The sequence below is a fragment of the Somniosus microcephalus genome, chromosome 7, assembly GCF_052327205.1.
Source record: "Somniosus microcephalus isolate GS21.2 chromosome 7, FLI_Smic_1.0, whole genome shotgun sequence".
NCBI classification, from domain to species: Eukaryota; Metazoa; Chordata; class Chondrichthyes; order Squaliformes; family Somniosidae; genus Somniosus; species Somniosus microcephalus.
The window spans coordinates 93,607,603-93,635,524 of NC_140993.1; the positions used below are offsets into that span (position 1 = coordinate 93,607,603).

At 49.0% G+C, this 27,922-nt stretch overlaps 1 protein-coding gene across 4 annotated transcripts in view; it reads right to left on the reverse strand.

Moving 5' to 3' along the window:
• The window catches only part of LOC147114800 (RNA-binding Raly-like protein), an 859,876-nt gene that overhangs the window by 762,638 nt on the left and 69,316 nt on the right, over positions 1 to 27,922 (reverse strand). The gene's annotated exons all lie outside the window — the stretch shown is intronic.

Below are 27,922 nucleotides of genomic sequence, written 5' to 3' on the forward strand. Positions count from 1 at the left end.
AGAATTGTGTTAAAAGGAGTGGCAAATTGGATAAAAATTAATAGCTATTTCTGCCCATATTCCTGCTATTCAGAATGTTCCACCTGTTCTAAGAAACATGTACCACCATTAATTGAAAAACAATCACTTGCTTGTTATTACCTATCCGAAGAAAAGCATTGCAGTCTCCCACTGGAGGGAAATGAATGCGAACAGGAGTTTGTGATTACATGCTGAGCTGAAGTTACTACAATAGCAGAATGGGTAGATTTGGAAATACCAGCGCAGTACAGACAGGATTCTTTGAGTCCCACAGAATGGGTACAGTGGCCCTTGTTGCTGTGTAATAGTGTGGAGATGGTGGCAGCAAAGAGTGAACTGAAAGCACAAAGTACGTAGAGACTCATCACTCACAGAACAAACTACCCTAGGGAATGAATGAATTGAAAAAGAATCAGCTAGAAAACTGTGAAGAAGGTGTACCATCTGGTGCACAAGGATCTCAAGAGACATCCAGCTGTCCACAGTGGAGTACCAGTGGCACTGAAGCTTACCAGTGTACACCACTTTTCTGCCACGAGGTCCTTCCAGGCACCTGTAAGGGTCATTGCAGTAGCTGTGCTGTTCAGCAGTCCATTAAGGACACAGCTGAAGCCTTATTTCCCCATGCACCCAACTACATAAATTTCAGTAACAATCAGTAACAGCAGTAGCAATGGCAAATGCACTTTTCCGATGTTCACTTCCCCAAGGTACAGGGTATCATTTGTGCAACGGTCAGAAACCCTGTGATTTCTTCTGTCCACTACAAAATGAATCTTATTTCAATGGATCGGGTGCTGCAAATTTGTTGCTGAGACATAATTGGTGCTGCTCTGCACAGTGAACAACTGGCTTAATGATCTTGTTGTTTGTTTATACTAAATAGAAATCAGAGAAACATACAAAAACAATGGACAGGAAGAGACCAACTGGTCCTTTTGAGCCTGTCCCATGCAGTCATTCTGCAACTAGACACCATGGTCTCCAAAACTCTACATCAACAAGCAGCCATCCTCTTGAGAGAAGCAAAATATCAGATTTTAAAAAACCATAGACCAATTCAGGGGGGGGAAAAAGCTGGGAAATTCAATCCTGACCTTCAAAACTGATTGAAAACAAGATCCCGAGTTGGTATATTGGGGATGGGAGAGATGGTACTGGTGAAGAGCTCTTGGATCAGTTGCTCTTAGAGCTCTGGCAGCTAGGAGCACTGGTGGTCGATGCTGCTCCTGCTCTTCCTCCTCTTTGTGCTCTTCATCCTTCACCTCCTCCTCCACTTCCTGCTGCCTAGGTGGTGGCAAGAGCTGGTAACTCAGTATAGCAAAGTCATGCAGCACACGACCACAAATTTGGAAACATGGTCAGGGGTGTACTGCAGAGCTCCCTCCGAACTGTCCAGGCAGTGGAAGTGTTGCTTGAGCACACCAATGGTCTGCTCAATTATATTTCAGGTATGGCTCTCATTGCAAGCATGCTCTATGTCCATGCCCGGCTTCCTGACAGTAATCATAAATCATGCCTGGAAGGGATTTCCCTTGTGACCCAATAGCCAACCTCTGACTTGATGGCCTGGTTAGAATAAAGGCGACAGAGGACTGGTGCAGGATGAATGCATCATGACTGCTACCAGGAAACTAGGCACAACCCTACATGATGCACTGCCTGTGGTCACAAACAAATGCCTTCAGGGAGTGGTATCCCTTTTCTATTGAAAATGATGCCAGGCTGGGGAACATGCATGATAATGTGGGTGCAGTGTATGGAATGTGGGGGAGCCTGCAATGTGGGCGAAGCCTAATGCTCTCTCATCCTGCATCGCTCTGTCCATGGGGAATGTGATGTATATGTTCTTCCTGCTGTTGAGAGTCTCTGTCATCTCCCAGATACAGTGGTACACAGCAAACTGTGAGATGTCGCTGATGTCCCCTGCTGCAGACCGGAATGACCCCATGGCATAAAAATTCAGGGTCACAAGCAGTGTTGTCCATGCTCAGATTTAGAGCTCCAGTTGTGGCTGCAGCAGGTGACATAGCTCAGTGACAGCTTCCTTGGTGAAGCACAGGCCCCTCACCCATTGCTCATCATTTAAATTGAGGTATGGGAAGTGCTACCTGAAGAAGCGCTGTGAGTATGGCCTGCTGTGCAGTGTCCTCCTTTTTTCTTCTCCCAGCTGCTCCTGCTCTCTCCTATTTTCTTCATTGCTCCCCCTCCTCCTCCAACCCTGAAGGCAGAACTAACAGACCACCCATGACTGGAATAAACTGTTCCAAAGCTGACAAAAGCATTCCAGCACTAGCACAAAGTTGTTACCAGAACTCAGAATTCACTTGTGGAACACAGAAAATAACCAAAAATGACCCCAAAGTGAACTAGCAGCCTAAGAGGTCAAACCAGCATCTAACTTGTATGGCGGGGATGTGACCTTTAATAGCGCTCCTGTAGGGTCCTTGCTGACTGTTAGCGTCATGAGTTGCTGAGCAGGATTATCACATGGCGAGCCAGGCGCTAGGACAGACCAGTTTCACAAAAGGGTCCTAATACAAGTAGAGGACTATTATTTAAATATCTTAATGAATTTTTGTGTGCACTCGGCATGCTTCCTGGATGCCTACAAGTCGCTCAATACAATATAGCGGGCGGCCACTTCCGGTGCAGGACAGAGCGCATGCGTCACTCACCAGATTGGACCCTTAGGCACCCATTTCTTGCCTGAAAAATGGGTGCAACACAATCTAATTGCTATGCCAACCTGTTACATGAAGGGAGGGGGTGGTTGTAGAGAAGAAGACTTACATTTATATAGCACCTTTCACGACCACTGGTCATCTCAAAACGCTTTACAGCCAATTAAGTACTTTTTTTGAAGTGGAGTCACTGTTGTAATGTGGGAAATGCGGCAGCCAATTTGCACACAGCAAGGTCCCACAATCATCAATGTGATAATGACCAGATAATCTGTTTTTGTTAAGTAGGTTGAGGGATAAATATTGGCCAGGACAGAGTAGCGAGGGAGAGCTGCAGTGTTGCAGGGTCATCTCTGGTTCCCCCGAGATTTAAAGCGATGGGTGCTGTTGGGGCTTAGCAGGGATATGTTCGAAAATTACATATCCCTTGAGTCTCTTTGAGAAATTCCACAGGACAACCCCTAGCAATATAGTTGAGCATATCATTTTGAAACAAACTTATGCTTTTATGGCATCCCAAATTTGGAGATAACGTTAGTCTCTCTGTGCCTCTTATCTTTCAGTCTGTGATGTAGCTAAACTTTCAAGTTTTCAGACATTTCTGTTGCAAAATATAACCTCTGTTATCTCCTTCAACCAGTCACAAACCAACAATGTTGATGCTTTCTAAAATACTGTATTAAGATAATGTAGTGAAAACCCCAGAATTTTGAACAAATAAAATTAGAATCTGTTTCAAGACGTATGATAAATGTAGTTATTTCACCTTAGCATCGGTTATACTATCCTATTGGACAGCAACGGATAATGTTCTAAAGTACACAATAAATTGAGCAGGTCCCATTCATTCTCACACATTCAGCTTGACATAGAAAGAAAGACTTGCATTTATATGGTGCCTTTCATGACCTCAGGACGTCCAAAAGTGCTTTACAGCCAATGAAATACTTTTGAAGTGTAGTCACTGTTGTAATGTAGGAAACACAGCAGCCAATTTGCGCACAGCAAGCTCCCATAAACAGCAATGCGATAATGACCAGATAATCTGTTTTTTTGATTGCGGGATAACTGGCCAGGACACCAGGGATAACTCCCCTGGTCTTCTTCAAAATAGTGCCATGGGATCTCTTATGCCCTCCTTAGAGAGCAGATGAGGCCTCAGTTTTATGTCTCATCCGAAAGACGACACCTCTGACAGTGCAGCACTCCCTCAGTACTGCAATGGAGTGTCAGCCTAGATTTTTGTGCTCAAGTCTCTGGAGTGGGACTTGAACCCACAACCTTCTGACTCAGGGGCGAGAGTCAGATCATCATGAGAGTTTAAGTCAGCAAACCACTGTGTTCCCAATAAGGACATTGAGCTCTTCATTCAACTACAGTATCGGGCTAATGGCTACTGTAATCGGATTGTGAGCTCACTGTACAAGGTTAGAATGCAATGCTTCTTTCACCAATCAGTTTTAATGCTGCACTTGATCCCTGAATCTTGAATATGCAGCACCCTTGCTGAAATGTGGAAGGTATTGCTGTGCTATGGGCCTTTCTGAACATGGACCATTGTTTGAGTATGGCTTTCAGGATGAACAGTACTGTTAGTTACAGTTGTTGTCGACCCAATTTCAAGCATGACGTTAATGATTGAGACACATGGGCCTAGAAATTCAGTTGGTTGCGCCAGCAGTTAGCGCCTTAAGAGAAGTGAATTTCGGGCGCTATGCGTGTAGCGCCCGGGCGCAGCGCAGTTTGCGCCTCGCCCCAAATTAAGTTGACCCTTAGCGCCGGCGCAAAGTTTAGCGCCCGCCCGGCTGCGCGCGCAGAAAATGACGTCACATCCTCGTGCAACGCCCTTTGCGCGCCCCGATTCCAAACTTCAGTCGGACCGCCCCATTGTGCGGCTGGTGGCCAGAGCGTTTGTAAAATGGAACGCAACACAGCCGACGCGGGCCCCGGGGAGCGCAAATTAAAGGGCACGTACCCTGCAGTATAAAGGGCAGCCATTTTGCAGCAAACACTCTTGTGCAACGGATTTCTGGACACACAACAAGGGGAAGAGCTAACTGGTTTCGTGCAGCAATAGCTCAGGTATTTTTGGACTCAGGCCAAAGCGCTGCAAGTGCCCTGTTGGAAATTTGACTGTTTGCCAGCATTTGATGGGGGTTGCATGGGGTGCCAACGCGGAGTTTCAGCGCCATGTGCGTAGGGCTCGCAGACGCGGGGTCAGAGAGGCAGCCCTGGCTAGAGGCAGAGGGGGCAACAGGCGTCGGCAACATAGGCCTTACCCAGTCAGGGTATACCGCCAGCAGCGCTCCTACCTCACCATGAGTGGCGCGCGATGTGTAAGAAGGCTGAGATTCCGAAAGGAGGTGGTTACAGAGATCTGCCACCTGCTCCGCAGAGATCTGCGTCCAAAGCTCAGGTGCAGGACGTCTCTGTCGGTGGAAGTGAAGGTGACGGTGGCATTGAACTTCTATGCCACTGGCTCCTTCCAATCCGCTGTTGGGGACATAGCTAACATATCCCAGTTCGGCGTGCATCGCTGCATCCGCCAGGTGACCGATGCCCTTTTCAGAAGGAGACGCCAATTCATCTCCTTCCCCATGGCCCTGGAGAGCCAGCATCAGCGTGCAGTGGGATTTGCAAGACTCGCGGCCTTCCCCTTGGTGCAGGGCGCCATTGACTGTACGCATGTGGCTTTGCGGGCACCTCTGGAGCATGGCGAGCAATATCGCAACCGGAAGGGCTACCATTCTCTCAATGTGCAGCTGGTGTGTGACCACAAGCAGCGCATCCTGGCTGTCAATGCCTGCTTTCCAGGCAGCTGCCACGATGCCTTTATCCTGCGGCAGAGTACTGTGCATGACATGTTCGAGGCACAGCCTCCCCCAAGAGGATGGCTACTCGGGGACAAAGGCTATCCTTTGTGTACCTGGCTCATGACCCCGCTCCGCGCGCCCAGGACCGCTGCTGAAGAGGCATACAACGAGAGCCATCAAAGGAGCAGAAACATCATCGAGCAAACTATTGGGGTCCTCAAGCAGCGGTTCCGCTGCCTTGATCGTTCCGGCGGATCTCTGCAGTATTCGCCGCAACGGGTCTCCCAATTTGTCGTAGTTTGCTGCATGCTACACAACCTGGCTCTCCGCAGGATTCAGGCACTGACGTTGGACCACCACCTCAGGAGGAGGAGCAGGAGGAGCAGGAGGAGGAGGAGGAGGAGGAGGAGGAGTATGTTCCCAGGAGGGAGCGACAAGGTCCAAGGGCCGTCCGTCGCCAGCTTATTGAACGTAACTTCTAAGCCCCCTGTCAGGGAATGCCTTGTGTCCATGAAGCAAGATGAATGCAGCCGCTCCGCAAGCCCTCAGCCGGCGAAGGCAACAAAGACTAACAAGAACAACCATGGACACTGTCTGAATAAAGATAAATTTATATTTGACAAAAATGAAACCCCTTCCCACATGAATCCCAAAAACAATCAACGGCCCCCACAAAAAGTGCAACAAACGACTCACTCCCACAACCTGGGGAGGAGTAACTCCACATTTGAACAAACCAGGCCTCAACCTCAGCCTTAACGCAAAAAACATACCCATAAACAAAACAACCATGGGCAAAATAAAGATGTCCACCGCCATATAAAATGAAAGCTGGCCACACCCTCTACTTAGTGGCCCGCGAGGGCGAGACCTTGTCCAGCCTTTTGGCGCCCCTGCCCGGCCTGCTGCTCCTCCGCAAGCTCTGCCCAGTGGCTGCTGCGAGGCTGGGGGAAGGCGCCTGAGGGTCAGATGTCCTTCCGCCAGATGGCCTTGGGGGGCGGCCTACACGGGCTTTGGGCCTCGAGGGGCCGGCTGTTGATTGGCGCACATGTGCATGCCCACCATCAGCTCCAGCCACTTGCCGTTGACGCTCCACTGGGGGAGTGGTGGCGACGGATGGCGCAATGTGGGCAAGCTGGCGTATTGGAGGCACTGGTTGGTGATGTCGCACGCTGGCACTCGCCCGGGCACGCACTGCACGATCCGCACCAATCAGCCGAAGGGCGGATCGCTGTGCTGCTGCAGCGCGGCGGGTGTCCTAGCGATGCCTGGCTGAGGCAGCGCGTGTGGCAGCAGTGAGTGCCCCTGTTGCCCTGGTCTGCGCCCGCATCACATCCGCCACTGACTTGACGGCATCAGCCAGCAACTCCATCGCCGGAGGCATCCGTTCCACTACCTCCATCATCATCCGGCCACTCTCGGCATTTGATGCCCCAAACTCCCGCACACTGGTCGCCAGTGACTCGATGGCCTCAGGCATCCGTCCCACCACCTGCATGAGCTCTGTGTGGCGGCGGTCCGAATCCTCGGCCATTTGGTCCAGCTGGCGCGCCTCCTCCGAGGTGAAGGTGGCCGGACTGGAGGCGGGACTCTCCCGCTGGGGAGCAGGGGTCCGAGCTAGGTGACCCTTGGCACGTTGCTGGCGCCGAATGTCCGCAGCAACTGCACTCCCCTCCGATCCTTCCCCCCTCTGGGGGGAAGGCCACGGCCCACCCGCAGCCCTCCTGGGTGGCTGGACGCCACTGGTCCCAGCAGCTGCACTCCCCTCCGAAAGTTGCTCCAGGCTCTCGTCCAGGGAAGACGTGTCCAACACTTCGCCCTCTGCTGCGGGACCTGAGTCCTCCCCTGATGGTCCGGGTTGCTCTTCCTCCTCCTCCTCCTCCTCCTCCTCCTGTTCGGAGGGGCTGTCACTGGCAGCTTCAGGGAGCTCTTCGTCACCAGCTGAAAGCAGGAAGGCACAAAAGTAGCTTCAGAGTGAGGAGAGGGCGTCAGCGAGGGAGTCATGACTGGTGGCATTCAGCGCATTGGTGGCACAGTGGCAAAGGAGGTAGCTCAGATGCGCAAGTGCGACGAGAGAGGGCCAAAAGGCGAGGTCCTTACCATTGCCGGGCAGCGGAGGGTCGGCTTCTCCGCACGCTCTGGGCACAATCACGCGGCCTCCCATGAGGCCACTCACGCGCTCCTCCAGGGGAGTGAGCTTCTGGAACTTGGCGCGGACTCCCCCGGTGATGTCGCGGTGCTTGCGATTATTCGCAAGTTTAGCCTGCAAGAGAAAGGACGGGCTCTAAGTACGGTGTGTAGCCGTGACGTAGTGTGCACTGCCTCCCATGGTGGAATAGCTTGGCCAGAGTGTAGCCCTGATCTAGTGTGCACTGCCTCTCATGGTGGAATAGCTTGGCCAGTGTGTAAAGTGCAGAATGTGCAATTGATGCTCATGACTGTCCCAAAGCTGCTGGCTGAGGGCTGCCCATTAGGCCTTTCAGGTCCCTTTGCCCATCATGTCAGGTGTACATGCAAGAATGAGGAGGAGAGTGGAAAGGGTACTCACCCTAACAATCCTGGTCAGGTCATTGTATTTCTTCCGACATTGCACCTTGTCCCTGGGGGCATCGCCGTAGGACGACACCCTGGTGGCGATCTCCCTCCAGGCTTTGGTGTAGACGCGGCGGGTGGGATTCCTGCCAGTGTCTGGGAACAAGATCCTGCGCCTCTTCTCCAATGCTGTCAGCATGATATCCAGATCACGCTCTGAGAAGCGCAGGGCACGCTCACGGGCCTTCTCATACGTTGCCATGGCTCCTTGGGCTCAGCAGCAGTGTTGAGGCCTAGTTTGAAAGCTGCAGTGTGCAGGGCGTGGCAGCAGACCAAATCGTCCCTTCCCCCTTTAAGAGCTGGCCGGCGCCACGGGGTCTGCTGTCAATCAAAAAATGACCGCACCCGCGCTGCGCCCCGCCTCGGCGCTATCCCTCTGCACCGCCGGCTTAGCGCCTAAAGATAGTCGTGTAACGCCTCTCTTAGCGCTCCAGCAACCTCTTAGGGCGAAGCAACTGAATTTCGGCGAAGGGGGCGCAACTTTGGGGCGGGCGCTAAAGTCGGGCGGGCGCTAACGTTAGCGCCCCAAAACTGGCAAAACTGAATTTCTAGGCCATGATTTATTCTCTGCTCCACATTACTGTTTTTAGACTGTATTCACTCTATCCTGACTTTTACTTTGCCTTCACCTCTATAATATGGTTTGGTTCATTTTATGTGGAATTTTACTGAGTTACAGATTTTTTGCTGCATTTGCTGCAAAATTATGAAGGGTTTTGCTGCAGTAAATAAGGAGAAACTGTTTCTACTGGCAGGAGGGTCAGTAACCAGAGGACACAGATTTAAGGTAATTGGCAAAAGAACCAGGGGGGATGAAGATTTTTTTTACACAGCAAGTTGTTATGATCTGGAAAGCACTGCCTGAAAGGTTGATGGAAGCAGATTCAGTAGTAACTTTCAAAAGGGAATTGGATATATACTTGAAAAGGAAAAATTGCAGGGCTATGGGGGAAGAGCAGGAGTGTGGGACTAATTGGATAGCTGTTTCAAAGAGCCAGCACAGGCACGATGGGCTGAATGGCCTCCTTCTGTGCTGTATGATTCTATGATTTGTCCTCATAACAATTGCTCTAAATATAGGTCAAATTGAAATAAAAAAAGAATTGTTTTGTTTTATCTAAATAACATCACAGAGTCAATACAAAGATAATTTATTGGCAGGAAGAGCTCGCAGGTGGTGGGCAAGAAGGGACAGGACTGGTACAGCATGGCAACCAGCCAGCCTCGAAGCAACTGAACCCAGGTTTTAATATCAGACGGAGAAATAACACAGCCGAGGCAGTATGCTTTGTTAGTTAGATTAATGTAATAGATCAGACTGTTCTGTGTGTTTTTCAGTTCATTTGAAGCTTTGTTTTTCGGTAAGCAACTACTATTGTTATGTAGGACTATTGGTGTCAATCAACTGTCTTGCTAGGTTGCAGATGGATACTTACTGCATGCATTTACAGAGCTATTAATGAATAAAAGCCTTTAAAGGCATTTCATAAAACCCATGAGGAATTACAGTAATCAAGATAAAGAGATGGCTTTTCTTGATCATCTGTTTTGCATAAAGTGAGCTTCCATTCCTTCCACACTATGTTGCATCAAAAAATTACTTAAACTCTGGTGGGTTAGATTAATTTCACAGTAGAGAAACTCCATAACAAATGTGATAAAAATCAAACTGAAGAACTACAATTTTTTTTAAATCTAGTAATTTCCAGAAGACAAGGCATGTCATTAAATATATTAGAGTCACTAAATCATCTGCACCTCTAGTACCTTAGAAGTGGTGACAGTACTTAGCAGCTAGGTGACATAGTGAGGAACATTGGTAGTTCTACATGCTTAGCGCCTGACATCTAATTAGTCTTCACACTCTTAAATTAAATAATGATTGTGTTTAGCTTATACCTCATTGCATTGGATTTTGCAATAGAAATAATGGTGAGGCTAACAGCGCTCACTAATGTGTAAATCGGACAGCAATGTCCAGCGACCACACATGCACAGCTAAATGCATAAATCAGGAAGCTGCTGCCTGAGGTGCCCTGGTCCTCCCCAAGCTGCGTGATAATGGCATCTCGCCGAGAGACTCACCATTCAAATACATTGAACAGCGTGAAGTTGCTGTACTTAACTGATATATACCCACTAAACTCACCAGAAAAAGTTAGGATTTGTCCGTTCCAGTGAAGTACCCTTTTATCGGCGTGATAAATCTTAAATACTGCCAAACAACCTTTCTGACACTGAAAATTAACTTTAACAAGTGTAGAGTCTCATTCCTTCAGATTTGAATTATTGTTGGAGATTTAAACAAATATAAAAATGTAAATACTTTTTTTTAAACTTTTTCTTTCTGTCTCTTTTATCTCTGTTTAATCCAATCTTTCTTTCCCTCTCTTTATTTCACTTTCTGCACCTGATTTGACATTGAACTAAATATTCTGACACTTCCTGGTTCAGACTCAGTGCTGCTCATTAACAATTGTTCAATCTGATTGGTTAAGGGGATACACAGTTGCTTGCTCTGTTCACACATGTCCTGGATGCTCTGTAGAGAGCATTGCACTTTGTTGATAGTTGTCTGACTGGAACTTCCGAGTGCAAAAGCCCACAAAAAGTCTATGGGCAAGTGCATGTGTAACAAACGGCTGGTGTTGTTCATTCGCTGCTGAGAACAAAATCTGACCCAATGTGGTATCCATAAGTAAGACTATTGCCGAGATTTTCTGGGGGGGTCAGCAGGTGCGATCGGTGGCAGGTCGGGTGGGAAAGTGTTTTTTTCCCCCAGCGGGTCAGGACCCCGCTGTGAATCTGCTGCAACGCGCCTTTCCCCGATGTCGGGTCTGTCAGCGCTGAGCAGACCCGACACGCAGCAGCGGATGACCCAATTCAGGTAATTATGACCTTGTTTAGAGATCATTAAGAATGCATTTGAGCTCACCTTTTGGTTTTATGTGCTTGCCCATGTGGTCCTCGCTGCTCGGGGATCACGTCTGATAAGCTGAGGTGGGAGTTCAGTGGCCATTGAATCAGCTGTTGAGTTGACAGCTTCAAATGTAAAGTAAAAGCTCCCACCTTACAGAGATATCTTCCCTCAGCCACAAGCTCTTCTTCACTGCATTTCCACAACAGATTCACCATGCTGCAAGTCTTTACACAGTCTCCATCCAGTCTGACCTCATTACCTCTCTCACCATTGACAAATCGCTTCTGTCATCTCTACTTTACCTGCCATCTATTCCATCAGCATGGGTGCCCTTGAAACGCTCTCACTTTAGTCCTCTGAATCCCGCCACAATCAGCCCCAACACCAGCAGTATCAGGCACACCAGCAGCACCAACAACAACACCAACCTTCTCCACAATCAACTGGTGCTGCACAGGACAACGGGCATCAGCACCCGACCAAATTGCTGCCCGGGAGGCGGCCTCACCATGGCAAAATTTACTCCACTTGATGCTGTGCACCCTGGCTGCCATGTGATGTGCCTGTTGGCACCACCCCACACCAACACCATAAAGCATCCCTACAATGCACAAGCCATTCTATTCACACTCCTGACCGTTGCATTATGTCTCACCACTCACTGCAACTCACGAAGCCACTTCCAAAGGTCCACTCAAATCTATTCAAGAACGCAAAGTGTTGAAAATAAAGGTTTCAATGTTTGATACCACATTAACAGAAACTTTACATGAACATTGCATAAAACACCCAAGTTCCTAATCTTGTGTGTTGTTAGTTGGTATGATTGCACTAGGATGAGGGTGAGTGTGAGGGGTGGCTAGTGGAATGCGATGTGATAATATAGACAGAGAGGGATGGGTAGAGGTCCAAGTTAAGTTGGTGTGAGAATATAACACAAGAGCATAAGAAGTAGGAGCAGGAGTAGGCCATTTGGCCCTTCGAGCCTGCTCCACCATTCAATAAGATCATGGCTGATCTTCTACCTCATCTCCACTTTTCTGCACTATCCCCATATCCCTTGATTCCCTTAATATTCAAAAATCTATTGATCTCTGTCTTGAATATACTCAACGACTGAGCATCCACAGCCTGCTGGGGTAGAGAATTCCAAAGATTCACCAGCCTCTGAGTGAAGAAATTTCTCCTCATCTCAGTTGTAAATGGCTGACCCCTTATTCTGAGACTGTGACCCCTGGTTCTAGACTCCCCTGCCAGGGGAAACATCCTCCCTGCATCTACCCTGTCAAGCCCTGTAAGAATTTTGTATATTTCAATGAGATCACCTCTCATTCTTCTAAACTCCAGAGCATAGAGGCCTTGTCTACTCAATCTCTCCTCATAGGACAATCCCCTCATCCCAGGAACCAGTCTGGTGAACCTTCATTGAGCTCCCTCTATGGCAAGTATATCCTTCCTTAGGTAAGGAGACCAAAACTGTACACAATACACCAGGTGTGGTCTCACCAGGGCCCTATATAACTGCAGTAAGACGTCTTTACTCTTATACTCAAATCCTCTTGTAATAAAGGCCAACATACCATTTGCTTTGTTAATTGCTTGCTGTAGCTGCATGTTAACTTTCAGTGATTCGTGTACAAGGACACCCAGGTCCCTCTGAATATCAACATTGCCCAATCTCTCACCATTTAAAAAATACTCTGCTTTTCTATTTTTCCTACCAAAGTGGAGAACTTCACATTTCTCCACATTATATTCCATTTGCCATGTTCTTGACCACTCAGTTAGCCTGTCTATATCCCCTTGAAGCCTCCTGCATCCTCCTCACAACTTATATTCCCACCCAGCTTTGTATCATCAGCAAACTTGGATATATTACATTTGGTCCCCTCATCCAAATCATTGATGTAGATTGTGAATAGCTGAGGTCCAAGCACTGATCCTTGCGGTACCCCATTAGTTACAGCCTGCCAACCTAAAAATGACCCGTTTATTCCTACTCTCTGTTTTCTGTCCGTTAACCAATCCTCAATCCATGCTAGTATATTACCCCCAATCCCATGAACCCTAATTTTGTTTAATAACCTCTTGTGTGGCACCTTATTGAATGCCTTCTGAAAATCCAAATACACCACATCCACTGGTTCTCCCTTATCTATTCTGCTAGTTACAACCTCAAAAAACTCTAACAGATTCGTCAAGCACGATTTCCCTTTCATAAATCCGTGTTGACCCTGCCCAATCCTATTATTATTTTCTAAATGCCCTGTTACCACATCCTTAATAGTAGTTACAATCATTTTTCCTACTACTGATATCAGGCTAACTGGTCTGTAGTTTCCCGTTTTCTCTCGATCTCCTTTCGTAAATAGTGGGGTTACATTTATTGCATTCCAATCTGCGGGAACCGTTCCAGAATCTATGGAATTTTGGAAAATGACAACCAATGATTGTCAGTGTTTGCAGGCACCTCTATGCTGTCGAACACTGACAGCACAAATGTCAAAATAAATTTGGACATGGTCCCTTTAAGGAAACCGGCTGATGATGCGTCATCAAACGACATCACCAGACCCGCTTCCTCTAATTGGCCGGGAAACGCGCTGGGTGGGCTTCACAAGCCCAATCAAGGTAAATTCTTTTCACAAGGTAGGCTGGAGCCAGCTGTGGGGTCAGGACCCGCCACCGACATCGTCCGCCAAGGTTAGCAAAATTGCGGCCAATAAGTTCAAAGCATGAACATTGATCACACTCTACAACAGATTAGAGGTGTTATTTTCATTCTCTTCACTTGCCAGAACTGAAAACTGGAAGGGACGTATGATGGCATTAACTTGTCTCAAAAAAGAGTTGGATTAGTGTCTGATTAACAATTGAACTAAAGGCCATAAGGAGTACTACAGAAAAGAATAATCATGTACTCTATGGAACACTATGGTTCCTATGGCCGTGATTTTGCTAACCTCGGCAGGAGGGAACAGAGAGATACTTTGCAGAATCTTTCCTTGTGATTGACTAAATTGGGTACAGTAAATGCCAGGACAAATTGTGCAAGATCTATGGAAGCAGTGAGCTCGATGGGCCAAACTGCACTTTTTGTTAGATTCTTATGCCCTTATTAAATTTACTCCAAGGCCTTAAAACCTTTTAAGTGGGACTGTATTGCACTTGTCTCCTTGGTTCTAAATATTAACCATAAAAACTATGGGGAATAGAGGAAAAGCTGGTACTCTCAGTTATTTCTACAGGTTCATATTAAAGCCTGAAAAATGAATTGTTCAAAAGCCTAATCCCAGCACTACAGATTTGATCAGTGATGCGCTATCAATAACTCAAAAGACTGAGATTAAGCGAGTAATTAACAGGCTTTTATTAACAAGAGAATGAAGGTGTGCCTCGAGTGGTCGACCGGTCCAGAATACAAAGGGGCTGTGGAGCAGTCACCTTTATACCTGGATTCATGGGAGGAGTCAGCCGAGGCATGTACAGGCATGTACACAGTGGAATACAAACAGTGGTTTACCACATTCACCCCTTGTTTAATATTGAGTCCGGCGGGGTGAAGTGTATTAAAAGTTAGTGTATTGGAGTCTCTCCGGAGGTCTTGTCTGCCGCTGTGATCGACGTGGTGACGGCAGGGGTAGTGAAGCTTCCGGCGTCGAGTCCCGCGTAGGCTGGGGCACTGGTGTGTAGTCCTCGTAGATGTCGAGCGGGTCGCGGGGCCCAGGCCTGCCGTCTGCTGGGGCTGGATATCGGATCGTGGGGGGGGGTGGTAGTGGGTAGTGGGTTACTGTGGCCCCCGAGGGTGCGAGGTCTCTTATGGAGACTGTGTCCTCCCGCCCGTCCGGGTACGCAATGTAAGCATACTGGGGGTTGGCATGGAGGAGGTTGACCCTCTCGACCAGGGGGTCCATTTTATGGGTGCTCACGTGTCTTCTCAGTAGGACCGGCCCTGGGGACGTCAGCCATGGCGGTAGCGATGTCCCCGATGTGGACTTCCTTGGGAAGACAAACATTTTCTCATGAGGGGTGGCATTAGTGGCAGTGCAGAGCAGTGACCGAATAGAGTGGAGCGCATCGGGGAGCACATCCTGCCAGCGGGAGGTCGGAAGGCCCCTAGACTTTAAGGCTAGCAGGGCGGCCTTCCAAACTGTCGCATTCTCTCTTTCCACCTGTCCGTTCCCCCGGGGGTTGTAACTGGTGGTCCTGCTTGTGGCAATACCCCTAGCTAGCAGGTACTGATGGAGTTCGTCGCTCATAAACGATGAGCCCCGGTCGCTATGGATATAGCTGGGGAAACCGAACAGGGTGACGAGGTCGTTCAGACATTTAATGACCGTGGCACTGGTCATGTCCGGGCAGGGGATGGCGAACGGGAAGCGGGAGTACTCATCAATAATATTGAGGAAGTACACATTGCGGTCGGAGGAGGGGAGAGGCCCTTTAAGATCAACGCTCAGGCGCTCGAAGGGGCGAGTGGCTTTTATCAGGTGAGCCCTGTCTGGTCTATAAAAGTGCGGTTTGCACTCAGCGCAGACTTGGCAGTTCCTGGTCATGGTCCTGACCTCCTCAATGGAGTAAGGCAGGTTGCGGGCCTTGATGAAGTGGAAGAACCTGGTGACCCCCGGGTGGCAGAGGTCATTGTGGAGGGCCCGCAGTCTATCGATCTGCGCGCTGGCGCAGGTGCCACGCGATAGAGCATCCGGGGGTTCATTGAGCTTCCCGGGCCGGTACAAGATCTCGTAATTGTAGGTGGAAAGTTCGATTCTCCACCTCAAGATCTTGTCGTTTTTGATTTTGCCCCTCTGCTTGTTGTTAAACATAAAAGCAACTGAACGCTGGTCAGTGAGCAGGGTAAATCGTTTTCCGGCCAGGTAGTGCCTCCAATGACGCACAGCCTCCACAATAGCCTGGGCCTCCTTCTCAACAGCGGAGTGTCTGGTCTCCGGGCCCTGGAGGGTTCGTGAAAAGAAGGCCACGGGTCTCCCCGCCTGATTGAGGGTAGCGGCCAGGGCAAAGTCGGACGCGTCGCTTTCCACCTGGAAGGGGATGGATTCGTCCACTGCGTGCATGGTGGCTTTGGCAATGTCTTCCTTGATACGGTGGAAGGCTAAGCGGGCCTCTGCCGTCACAGGAAAAGAGGTGGACTTGATCAGCGGACGGGCCTTGTCCGCATAGTAGGGGACCCACTGGGCGTAATAGGAGAAAAACCCTAGGCACCTCTTCAGGGCCTTGAGGCAGTGGGGCAGTGGGAGTTCCATAAGGGGACGCATCCGGTCGGGGTCGGGGCCGATGACTCCGTGTTCCACAACACAGCCAAGGATGGCGAGACGGGTTGTGCGGAATATGCACTTCTCCTTGTTATACGTCAGGTTGAGGAGTTTGGCGGTGCAGAGGAATTTTTCGAGGTTTGCGTCATGGTCCTGCAAGTCATGGCCGCAGATGGTCACATTGTCCAGATATGGGAAAGTGGCCTGCAACGCATTTTGATCGACCATCCGGTCCATCTCCCTTTGGAAGACGGAGACCCCATTGGTGACGCCAAAGGGAACCCTAAGGAAGTGATAGAGGCGGCCGTTTGCCTCAAAGGCAGTATACTGGCGGTCCTCAGGGCGGATGGGGAGCTGGTGGTACGCTGATTTCAGGTCAATGGTCGAGAAGACGCGGTACTGCGCGATCTGGTTGACCATATCAGCTATGCGGGGGAGTGGGTAAGCGTCCAGCAGGGTGTAGCGATTTATTGTCTGGCTGTAGTCGATGACCAGGCGCTGCTTCTCGCCGGTCTTAACGACCACAACCTGGGCTCGCCAGGGGCTGGTGCTGCCCTCAATAATCCCTTCCTTCAGGAGCCGCTCCACTTCGGTTTTAATGAAAACCCTGTCCCCGGCACTGTATCGCCTGCTCTTTGTGGCGATGGGCTTACAGTCGGGGGTGAGGTTAGCAAACAGTGGGGGGGGGGGTGACTCTGAGTGTGGAGAGGTTGCACCTGGTGCGCGGCGGGCAATTTGGAAGCTGCTGGCTGCGGACTGTGAGTGGGGGGAGGGGTCCACCGTACGCCATCGTAACACTTTTAAGGTGGCACTGAAAATCTAACCCCAGTAGAACGGCAGCACAGAGGTCGGGCAGGACCAGAAGTTTAAAATGATCATACACAGTCCCGTCTACTACGAGTGTCACCACGCAGTAGCCGCCAATGTCCGCCGACTGGGACTCGGAGGCCATAGAAATCTGCTGGTGCGCAGGCAGGACTGGGAGAGAGCAACGCCGCACCATGTCGGGGTGGATGAAGCTCTCCGTGCTCCCAGAGTCAAAAAGGCAGATTGTTTCATGACCATTTACCTTAATGTCCATTGTGGAACTGGCCAGCTGGTGCGGTCTCGCTTGGTCCAGTGTAACGGAGGCCAGCGTAGGGGTCGGTGTATCGCTGCGGGTATCAGATGAGGCGGTGTTGGGGGCCTGCTGTGTCCTGGCTGTCGTCCAAGATGGCGGCGTCCATGATCCCCATGTGGCTGGAGGCGTCCAAAATGGTTGCTGTTCCGGTGGTTCGCACATGGCTGGGGAGGCCCAAGATGGCGGCCCGCACGGCCCACACGCGGCGCTGCTGGGGTTCGGGGTGGCTTTGGCCCTGCAGACGCTGGCGTAGTGTCCCTTCTTCCCGCAGCCCGAGCAGATCGCATTTTTCGCCGGGCAGCGCGCTCTGGGGTGTTTGGCCTGGCCACAGAAGTAGCATTTCTGGCCTTGGGGCACTGCTGTCTGGCCTTGGGACACTGCTGCGGTAGTTGGGCCGTTGCTGGGATGTGGCTGGGGTGGCACGGCGCTATGAGACGGTCCTACCGTGTCCCAGGCTGTCGTTCCCCGTGGCGTCCACGGTGCAGAGGAGTAGGCATCCATGCCCCGGTAGGCTGCGTCCAATGATAGTGCGAGTTCAGAGGCCTTGTTGAGGTCGAGGTCACTCTGCTCCAACAGTCGCTGTCGGGTGTAATTGGACCTGTGGCCCGCTACAAAAGCGTCCCGGATAAGTTCCTCTGTGTACACGGCGGCCTTTACATCCTTACAACCACAGGCCCGGCCAAGCACAGACAGTGCCTGAAGGTATTCCTCGGTCGATTCCCCAGGTTGTTGTTTACGACTCCCCAGGAGGTGCCTGGCGTACACTTCGTTCACTGGGCGCGTGTACTGGTCCTTGAGGAGCTTGATAGCATCCGCGTACGAGGTCGCGTCTTGGATGACCGAGTACACTCGGTGGTTCACTTTGGAGGTCAGGACATTCAGTTTGTCCTCGTCCGATTTGACCGTTTCAGCGGAGGCGATCAGGAATTTTTCAAAGCACCTCAGCCAGTGAGTAAACTTGGTGGATGCGTCCGCCTCCCGATGGTCTAAGTCTAGGCATGCTGGTGTGAGGATCTTCTCCATTATAAAATCTTGTTAATAAAATTGATGCGCTATCAATAACTCAAAAGACTGAGATTAAGCGAGTAATTAACAGGCTTTTATTAACAAGAGAATGAAGGTGTGCCTCGAGTGGTCGACCGGTCCAGAATACAAAGGGGCTGTGGAGCAGTCACCTTTATACCTGGATTCGTGGGAGGAGTCAGCCGTGGCATGTACAGGCATGTACACAGTGGAATACAAACAGTGGTTTACCACAATCAGTAAATCCATTGGGGGAAAAATTGGGTGTCGCCCATTTTGGGGTGCTAATATCCCCCGGGCACAAATTTTAACGCCCGCTGCAAATTATCGCCGCCAACCGCGAAATTCATCTCCAGCGCCCCGGAGGTGATTGGAGCGATAAATCAAGCGCTACACACCTCTCTTAGGGCGCTAACATCGGGGAACGAGGTGCTCCCTCAGAGCGCTACTGAAACTCAGGCAATGTCAATTACTTTGTACTCAGACAGACTGTCATCGTCCAGTTCTTAATGGGGAGGATCGATCATGCTGCACAGCCACACCCTGCTCATTACAGCGTTTGATCTCGGCCTGCAAGGAGGTAAAAATCTTCAGCAAAGATTTATGATGGATACTCAGAGGCCCAGGGAGAGAGCTTGCCGGTTTAGCAACCAGGCATTGGTGGCTCTGGTTGGCGCTGTGGAACGCCGACAGGTAGTGCTATTTCCAGACACTGGCAGGAGGCCATTGCCCCGGGAGTTTACAAGGGTCTGGAGGGAGGTTTCCCAGTACATTTCATCCAGGAACCTGGTCCAAAGGACTCACACACAGTACCGCAAGAAGTTCAATGACCTCACTCGGGTGGTCAGGGTGAGTACATGCTTGGAAAACCTTTACATCCCACCATCTCAACCTCACTCTGTGCACAGATGGTGTAAATTGCCAAATCCCCAACACTCACCCAACAACTATGCCCATCTAATAAAAGTCACATGCACATCCCACACCTTGCAGACATTAACGGCTATTCAACTATGGTAGGCACATCTGCCAAACACATGGCTGCACACCCACTTAGACGCTGTCTCTTTTCTTGCAGGCCAAGCTTTCACATAACCGGAGGGGGCAACAATGCACAGGAGGACAGGTGGAGGTGCACCCCCTCACACAACTGGAGGAGCGAGTCCACAGACTTATCGCCAGTCATGTCGTCGGCTCTGTGGCCATTGGGAGAGGGCGACCCCCTTGGGGACAGCAACGGTATGTTCATCAGCTTTATCTCCTCTCGCATACCACTTCCCCCTCACAACACCAGCCTTTTACACTTTCCATCTAACTATACTGTCTCCATTCCTTGCTCCTTTCCTACCCTCATGTTAAACCAACTCTTGTACCTTCCTGTTTTCAAATAGTGTGCCATCAGCTGAACAGCCTGTCCCTTAGCCTTCCAGTGGCAGTGACGCAGGAGAAGAGGAAGGCGAAGCTCATGCCTCACCGCCTGCGTCTCCTGAGGGCGAGACATCCGATACTGGGGCCATGCGTTCACTGGAGGGGAGCAGGGGGTATGGATCTGACCGTGGATGAAGCTCTGGGATCCAGCGGGCTGCAGTAACACCATGGGGGAAGGGAGGTTCGGGGGCCAGCTCCCCGGAGGGTGAGTGTGTGCATGAGTTCTGCTGCACAGGACTCAGATGAGGACCTCGATACAGCGGCCATGAATACTCAGGCCATGACCATGCCTACGGAGCTCATCGGTGCGATGACAAGGGTGCCCGACACCATGGATGCACTGGCTAGGAGTGTGGAGGAGTCTACCCCCAGCACAGCTGTCATCTGTGCGCAAACCCTTGAACCCATCCTTGCCTCGTTGCAGAGGATGGTTGAATTGTAGAGAGACCATGGGGACCCAGACCCCATGCCACATGTAATGGGTGAGGTAGCAGCATCTATTGCAGCACAGGCTGAGGCAACGCAACAGCTTAGTGCTGCAATCAAGTCATTGGCTGGTGCCATCAAGTCTCAGGCTGCTCTCATGCAGTCTCAGATTGATGTCACGCAAGTCTTGACTGCTGCCATCGTCGCTGGGTCGCCCACAGTCCACCGGGGATTTCATGGTGCCGCAGCAGGCCAACAATCTGTGCTTGAGCAGATTGCTCCGGATGCTGAGGTTCTGCCCCGGGGGAGTGGCAGTGTGTCGGTCGAGCAGGAAACTGCTGTCCTCTCTCAGGATGACAGCTTTCCTGCTCCGCCATTGCACTTGCCACGGCCTGTAACACAGCCAGCCCAGACTGCTGCCACCCATGCAGAGTTGGTGCAGTCTGCAGCCGGGCCCTCCAGGCTCAGAACTGGTCAAGGGCGTCCTTCAAGGCTATCTGCAGTCTCTGTCTCGCAGAGTAAACAGCCTTTCACCAGCCTTGCTGCAGCCACTGGGGCCACATTACGAAGGAGCAGTAGGGTGGGAAGGGGGGAAGTGTGCAGGGGATGGAGATCATCCTCGAAGGGCGAATAACTAAAAATTCTCAAACAAATGGGGGGGATGTTTGTCCCAAAGTTGGATGTTTATGTTAATATCTTGTTCACTCTGTTAACGCTTATCTCGATGTGGTAAGAACCAGTTTTGTTTGCTAATGAATTGTGTTTGTTTGTTATTGGTTGTGCTTAATAAGACACAGATTGTCAGAAAAATAAAGATTTTTATTGAAACTTCACAACTTTGCTCATTTGACTCATTGGAGCTTTGCCCGGCAATAGGGGCTGCAGGATGGCTGTAATGATGTGCTTGTTCATCACAAAAGCCATCTTCTCTGTCATTTGTCAGAAGTGGCGTCTTATCAGGCGTTCATGGACGGCCCTTGCAGAGGCAACATTGAACGCCTCCCTCCCACGTTGGTGCTGCTCCTCCTCCTCTTCTCCCTCTTCCTCTTCCTGAGGTGATGCACCAATCCCTGGTGGCAATGACTGGGTCCTCATAACTGCAAGGTCATGAAGCATGCAGCGCACAACAATGAAAACCGAAACTCGCTCAGGGGACTACTGCAGGGCTCCTCCAGAGCGGTCAAGATACCAGAACCATTGCTTCAACACACCGATCGTCTGCTCAATGAGGTTCCTGGTGGCACTATGGCTCTCATTGTATGCGAGCTCACCAGGAATGTTGGGGTTACAGAGCAGTGTCATCAGTCAGGTGCAGAGTGGATAAACCTTGTCCCCGAGGAGACAGCCACGAGGTTGATGCGGTGATTGGAACAGGTCTGGGGCACCAGTCTGGCGCAGAATGAAAGCATCGTGGCTGCTACCAGGATAGCGGGCATTGACAGCGAGGAAGCGCTGTATATGGTCGCAAACCAACTGGACGTTGAGAGAGTGAAAGCCTTTGCGGTTGCGGAACACCTCTGCATTTTCATGAGGTGCCCGCAATGCTACATGCGTGCAGCCAATGGCGCCCTGAACCATGGGGAAGCCCACTATCCTAGCGAAGCCACATGCGTGTTCAGGCTGTTTGTCTTGGGTCATGGGGAAAGGTATGTACTCCCTTCTCCTTTGGTATGGAGTATTTGTGACCTCCCAAATGCAACAATGGATTGCGAATTGGGAGATATTCACAATATCCCCAGTTGAAGCTTGGAAGGAGCCTCTGGTATAGAAATTGAGAGCCACTGTCACCTTCATTGCTGCTGACAGATACTTCCTGGTCCTGAGCTGAGGCTGGGGCTCTAGTTACAGGTGGTGGCAGAGCTCTGGGATCACCTCCTTGCTGAAGTGGAGCCTTCTAAAACACTGCTCCTCGGACAAATGAATGTAGGAGAACTGCTCCCGGAATACCCTGGGAGGGTAAGGTCTCCTGTGCAGTGCCCTCCTCCCTCTGGCCACATTTGCAACTCTCTCTCTGCGCCTCTGCTGCCTCCGAAGGTGAAGCTGGAGGACGACACCCCATGTTAGTACAGCCCCCATTTAATCTTCTAAATGTGGTAGCAATAAAGCTGACAGAATGGGAATCTGAAAAGTGTTGCTGAGGAACAAAACTCCTTATAGGACAGCGTTAAATGCCCTCTCTCAACCTGCGTATGCAAAATATTTTGCCGACAGGAAAAAGCAGGAAGCACACAACTTTAAATAGCGCTCCCCCAGCTCCCAGCCGACTGCAAAACATCCCCCTCTACCTATCGTTCCTAGCAGCAGGTGCTAAGACAGGGGCGAGAAGTAAGTTCCGGGCCAGGGCGCTACCGGTGGCGTTACGCGCTTCGATGACATCATGATCTCCAGGCGCAGGAGACTGTGGCGGTAGTGTTTAGCGCCACCGCAAAGCACCAGGTCAATTTCATGGGTGGCGCTAAAATCACCGCGCTCCGGCGCTAAGTCGTTCGCGTGCCGCCCCGCCCAGACGTGCTAACAGGAGGCACTAACCAACCGAATTTTCCCCCTTTGTTTCTAAGAGAATTGCTTTATCTGTTCATCAGTTTGTAGTAAACCCTAGAGATAAGTGGACATAGCGTGCTTTTATTCATTTTTTTTTCAGAGCATTACGAATTCCTAGGTTAGACAGAGAAAATGGCAGCAGCGAGAGTTCCAAACTGTCCTGAGCAATCGACCTACTTCACGGTGGCATAGTGGTTAGCACTGTTGCCTCACAGCGCCAGGGACCCAGGTTCGAATCCGGCCTCGGGTGACTGTCTGTGTGGAGTTTGCACATTCTCCCCGTGTTTGCGTGGGTTTCCTCCGGGTGCTCCGGTTTCCTCCCACAGTCCAAAGATGTGCGGGTTAGGTTGTTTGGCTATGATAAATTGACCCTTAGTGTTAGGGGGATTAAATATGTGGGGTTACGGGGATAGGGTGGGATATGTGTTGGTGTAGGGGTTACGGGGATCGGGTGGGATATGTGTCGGTGCAGGCTCGATGGGCCGAAATGGCCTCTATCTGCACTGTGGGGTTTCTGTAATTTCTGTGACCATAACTTCTGTACCATTTAAATTTGACCTACTCTGGATTGCAGAGCAGAGATGGTTACAGCTCATTTCAGATAGAGCAATCTACACAAGTTTCAGGAGGAAAATATTTTATTCTCTCCCTGGTCTTGACTTAAACCCAGGACCGTAATTGGCAACTAGAGTGTGGCAGAACATATTAATAAACAGGGGAGGGAGGGTTGGTTGCTCATTAGTAAGAGTCATGAAGATTACTTTGAAGTAATCATTTGGTCTCAAATTCTTTACATGATCAGAAAAAATGTTGAAATTAGGATATGAGAATTTCTTTTGCACAGCAATAATGATATTCATAATGTTTAATAGGAACATAGGCATGAACAGGGCCACAAGAGATCATTTCGGTCCATCTGGCTGGCCCCAGATTTCAAAAACAGAATTGAAATCCTTTGCCATATTAACTTCTGAAATATCTTATTCTAGTTCTGATCTGATGCACAATCCTTGAAAGGTTATATCCATATAATCTGTCTATACTACATTACACATATATTTCTACCAGTGCACAGAAAGAAGAAAAGAAAAACTTGCATTTATATAGCGCCTTTCACAACCTCAGGACATCCCAACATCCCAAGGCACTTTAGGGCCAATGAAGTACTTTTTTGAAGTGTTTAATCTCGCTGTAGTCACTGTTGTCATGTAAGACACATGGCAGCCAATGCACGCACAGCAAGGCCCAACAAACAGCAGTGTGATAATGTCCAGATAATCTGTTTTTAGGTGTTGGTTGAGGAATAAATAGTGGCCAGGACACCCCTATGTTAATAACTTCAGATCCATAACTAAATTAGTCTGGAAAACTGGAAAGAATTTGCATTAGATCACAGGGGATTGATAACAATGATGTGATCAGTTAACACAGTACTGATAAACCCCTTGGCTATTCAGTAATTAGACATTCACTAAAATCTCTCATTCTGTTTCTTTCTTTTCAAATAAATTTAATTTCAGTAACAAACAAAAAAGTATATGTAAATCAGGCATTGTATTTCTGATGTACTGCCATGTTCTGTTCTATATCATAATCATATTGTGCCAAGTGCTAGCACGAAAACAAAACGGATGACAAACTGCAGTGGACCTCCTTGCTGCTCAAGCAGTAGGACACAACAAATGCCTTTATTGGAAAATCCATCGCTCCAAAACGACTGCCTCTTAGCCACTCTCACTGCATGCCCAATAAGCCTCTAAGTTACAACTGATGTTAGCAATGTCTGCCACATACATATTAAGTTAGAATTTGCATATTTATTTCTTGTGCAATGCAGGTGAGGAAATATAATCCGACCACTTTATGCTTTGCAAAAAGCTTTTATTGCCACTGAAGTAGAAAATTGAGAGCAGCTTTCATAAGGAATTGTGCATAAATGTAGTGCAATTAATTTCTTACCCTCTTAGACTCTACCTTTAACCAGAAAGTGTTATTTGATTTGGTTGGAATAATTGCCTGTTTCTAGTGGTTGTACAGACGACAGCCGACAGACATCTGCTTTAAGGACAATAGTTCAGGTGCTAGTGAAGGCTGTAACCTATCTCCCATTTTTACCAAAGCTCCAGACCTTCTGCTTGTAAGACTTATTGAAATATTATACCTTCGCATATCCTTAATTTCCGTCTTCATTGTTCATTGTAAATTAGGTCCCAGCACATTACGACTAGGTAGAATTTACTGATGATTCCTCTGTCCACTGAGTCCCTCCAGGCTTCCCAGGGAGTCTAGATATTGCTGTTTGTTTACTTTTATGCTCTAATTCATATTAGCAGTTCACCATAAATGCAAGTTAATGAGTTATGTTCAAGGAAATTACAATCTCATTTCCTTTTTATTTTAGCTACATAGGCTATATTGATTTTGTGCCTCCAAAAATCAAAAGCAACTCCTCTGTAACAAACACATGAAATTCCCGTTTGCTGTTTTAGTGAGTGTCTTAAATCAGTATGTTAAAATAGTGGCCAAAGGAATTTCATATGAATGAGCTAACTCGCTTATTATTAATATCGCACACTGCTATTCTAGCCTTTTTTTTCCCTCCGTGCAATTTTGATAAATTCAGTTTACCACTTGTTGACTGTAGGTTCCAGTTGGACTCCAGCATTTAAACACATGGGGGGAAAAATTCAGTATTGCCCCGTTTGGGGCGCCATTATCGGCCATGCGCAAAGTTTAGCGTCTGGTGCTAATTAGCGCCTCCGATGGCAAACTTGGCTTTTATCACCCCTGGAGGTGATTGGAGCGCTAAATCAGGTGCTTCAACCTGTCTTAAGGCACAAAGGCCGAGGAGTGAGGCGCTACCTCAGAGCGCTGGCGAAGCTCATGTGATGTCAGTCAGCAATGGAACACAGACACAATGGCGCCGGCCAGTTCCTAAAGGGGAGTTCTGACAAAAGGTCATCGACCTGAAACGTTAACTCTGTTTCTCTCTTCACAGATGCTGCTTGACCTGCTGAGTTTCTCCAGCATTTTCTGTTTTTATCTTAAAGGGGAGGGTTGATTTTGCTCTCCATCCACATCCTGCTCATTGCAGCCTTGAATCTCGGCCTGGAGAGACCTGTACATCAAATCTGCTGGAAAGAACAATGGAGAGACCCAGGGAAAGAGCTCAGAGTGCAGCCCCCACAGTCTCTTCTAAATCGATACAAGGAAGGGCAAATCAAAATGAACCTGCAAAGTGCTGCTCAGTACCCAAAACTCCTTCACACAGTGTTAAATCTCTCCAGAAGTGTCTCTCGCTCTCTCTCAGAATGCGTGGTGCAAAAATGTCGCCAACAAAAAAAGGCAGGAAGCGGTCGCCTTTAAATAACGCTCCCCCAGTCTCTTTCTGACTGCAAAATGCTCCCCTCAACCTGTCGTTGCTAGCGGCAGGCAGTAAGGCAAGGGGCGCCACTCAATATCCGGTCCGGGGCGCTACTGGGGCGTTGCGCACTCGACTGACATCACGATCTGCCGGCGCAGGAGATCGTGGCGGTAGTGTGTAGTGCCGCCGCAAAATGTCTAGTTAATTTCGTGAGCGGCACAAACATCGCCCCGCCCGGGCGCTAGTTGCTTTGTGCCCCATTAGCGCCCTCTCAAGGCGCTAACGGGAGGCGCAAACCAACTGAATTTTTCCCCCATATTCTAGGCTGACACCTCAGTTTAGCGTTGAAAAAAACATTTTCCCTCTTTTGGATGAAATGTTAAACTGAGGTCCTACCTGCCTGTTCAGGTAGATGTTAGAAATTCCATGGCATTATTTGAAGAACAGTAGGGAGTTCTCAAAGTGTCCAAGCCAACATTATTCCCTCAACCAACACTGTCAAAACAGATTAACTGATCATTCATTTCATTGCTGTTTGAAAGATTTATTTGCGTGCAAAGAGTTCCAAATTTGCCTACATGACAACAGATACTGCATTTCAAGGTAAGTCATTCAACGTGAAACACTTTGAGATGTTTCTGAAATTTGTCAAGATGCTACATAAATGCAATCTGATAGACCCATTGTCAATATATTCCCTGCACGGTTTCTCCTGGTCTCAGTGACTGGCCCCAAGATAACAGTTATGCATGTATTTGATAGTGTAGGACACAGTGTGAGTGGAAGAACATTAATTGATGAAGGTAATAAAGAAAAGTAAACAGAGAATACACCTTTTTGTAGCTTAATTTCTGCAAAAAATATGAGAAGTTACTACTTAACATAATCCTTTCTTACCAGTCAGTTATAGTGATGATACTTTGTGATCAACAATTTTTCTGCCATTTTAAAAGGTCTGCGCGCTTTAATCATATCCGTCATAAGAACATAAGAATTAGGAGCAGGAGTAGACCATATAGCCCCTCAAGCCTGCTCCGACATTCAGTAAGATCATGGCTGATCTTTGACCTTAACTCCACTTTTCTGCCCGATCTCCATATTCCTTGATTCCCCTAGAGTCCAAAAATCTATCTAGCTCAGCCTTGAATATACTCAATGACTCAACATCCACAGCCCTCTGGGGTAGCGAAGTCCAAAGATTTACAACCCTTTGAGTGAAGAAATTCCTCATCATCTCAGTCTTAAATAGCCGACCCCTTATCCTAAGACTATGCCCCCTAGTTCTGGAAGCTCCAGCCAGGGAAAACAACCTCTCAGCATCTACCCATGTCTATTGTGATAGACTATAAGCTCAAGCATTGGTCTTCCCTTATTACTATGCCTATCCCAGCAGTTAAAATTTAAAGCCCAGAAACTGAATAGCAGATCTGCAAGTCGGCTGTAATTCCAGAGGGAGTTGGGTCATAATTTTGGACGGAACCCATATCCACAGGGTTTCCGCCCCATTGAGAAATTCAAATGAAATATGGGAGCTTGTTATGGGAATTTCAGGATATTGACCCCATGGCAATGAAGGAACAGTGATATATGTTCAAGTGAAGATGGTGTGTGTCTTGCAGATGATGGCGTTTCCACCACAAAGCTGCTCTTGTTCTTCTTACTGGTGGAGGTTGAAGGGGATGGATATACTGTCGAGGTGACCTTGGTGAGTTGTTGCTGT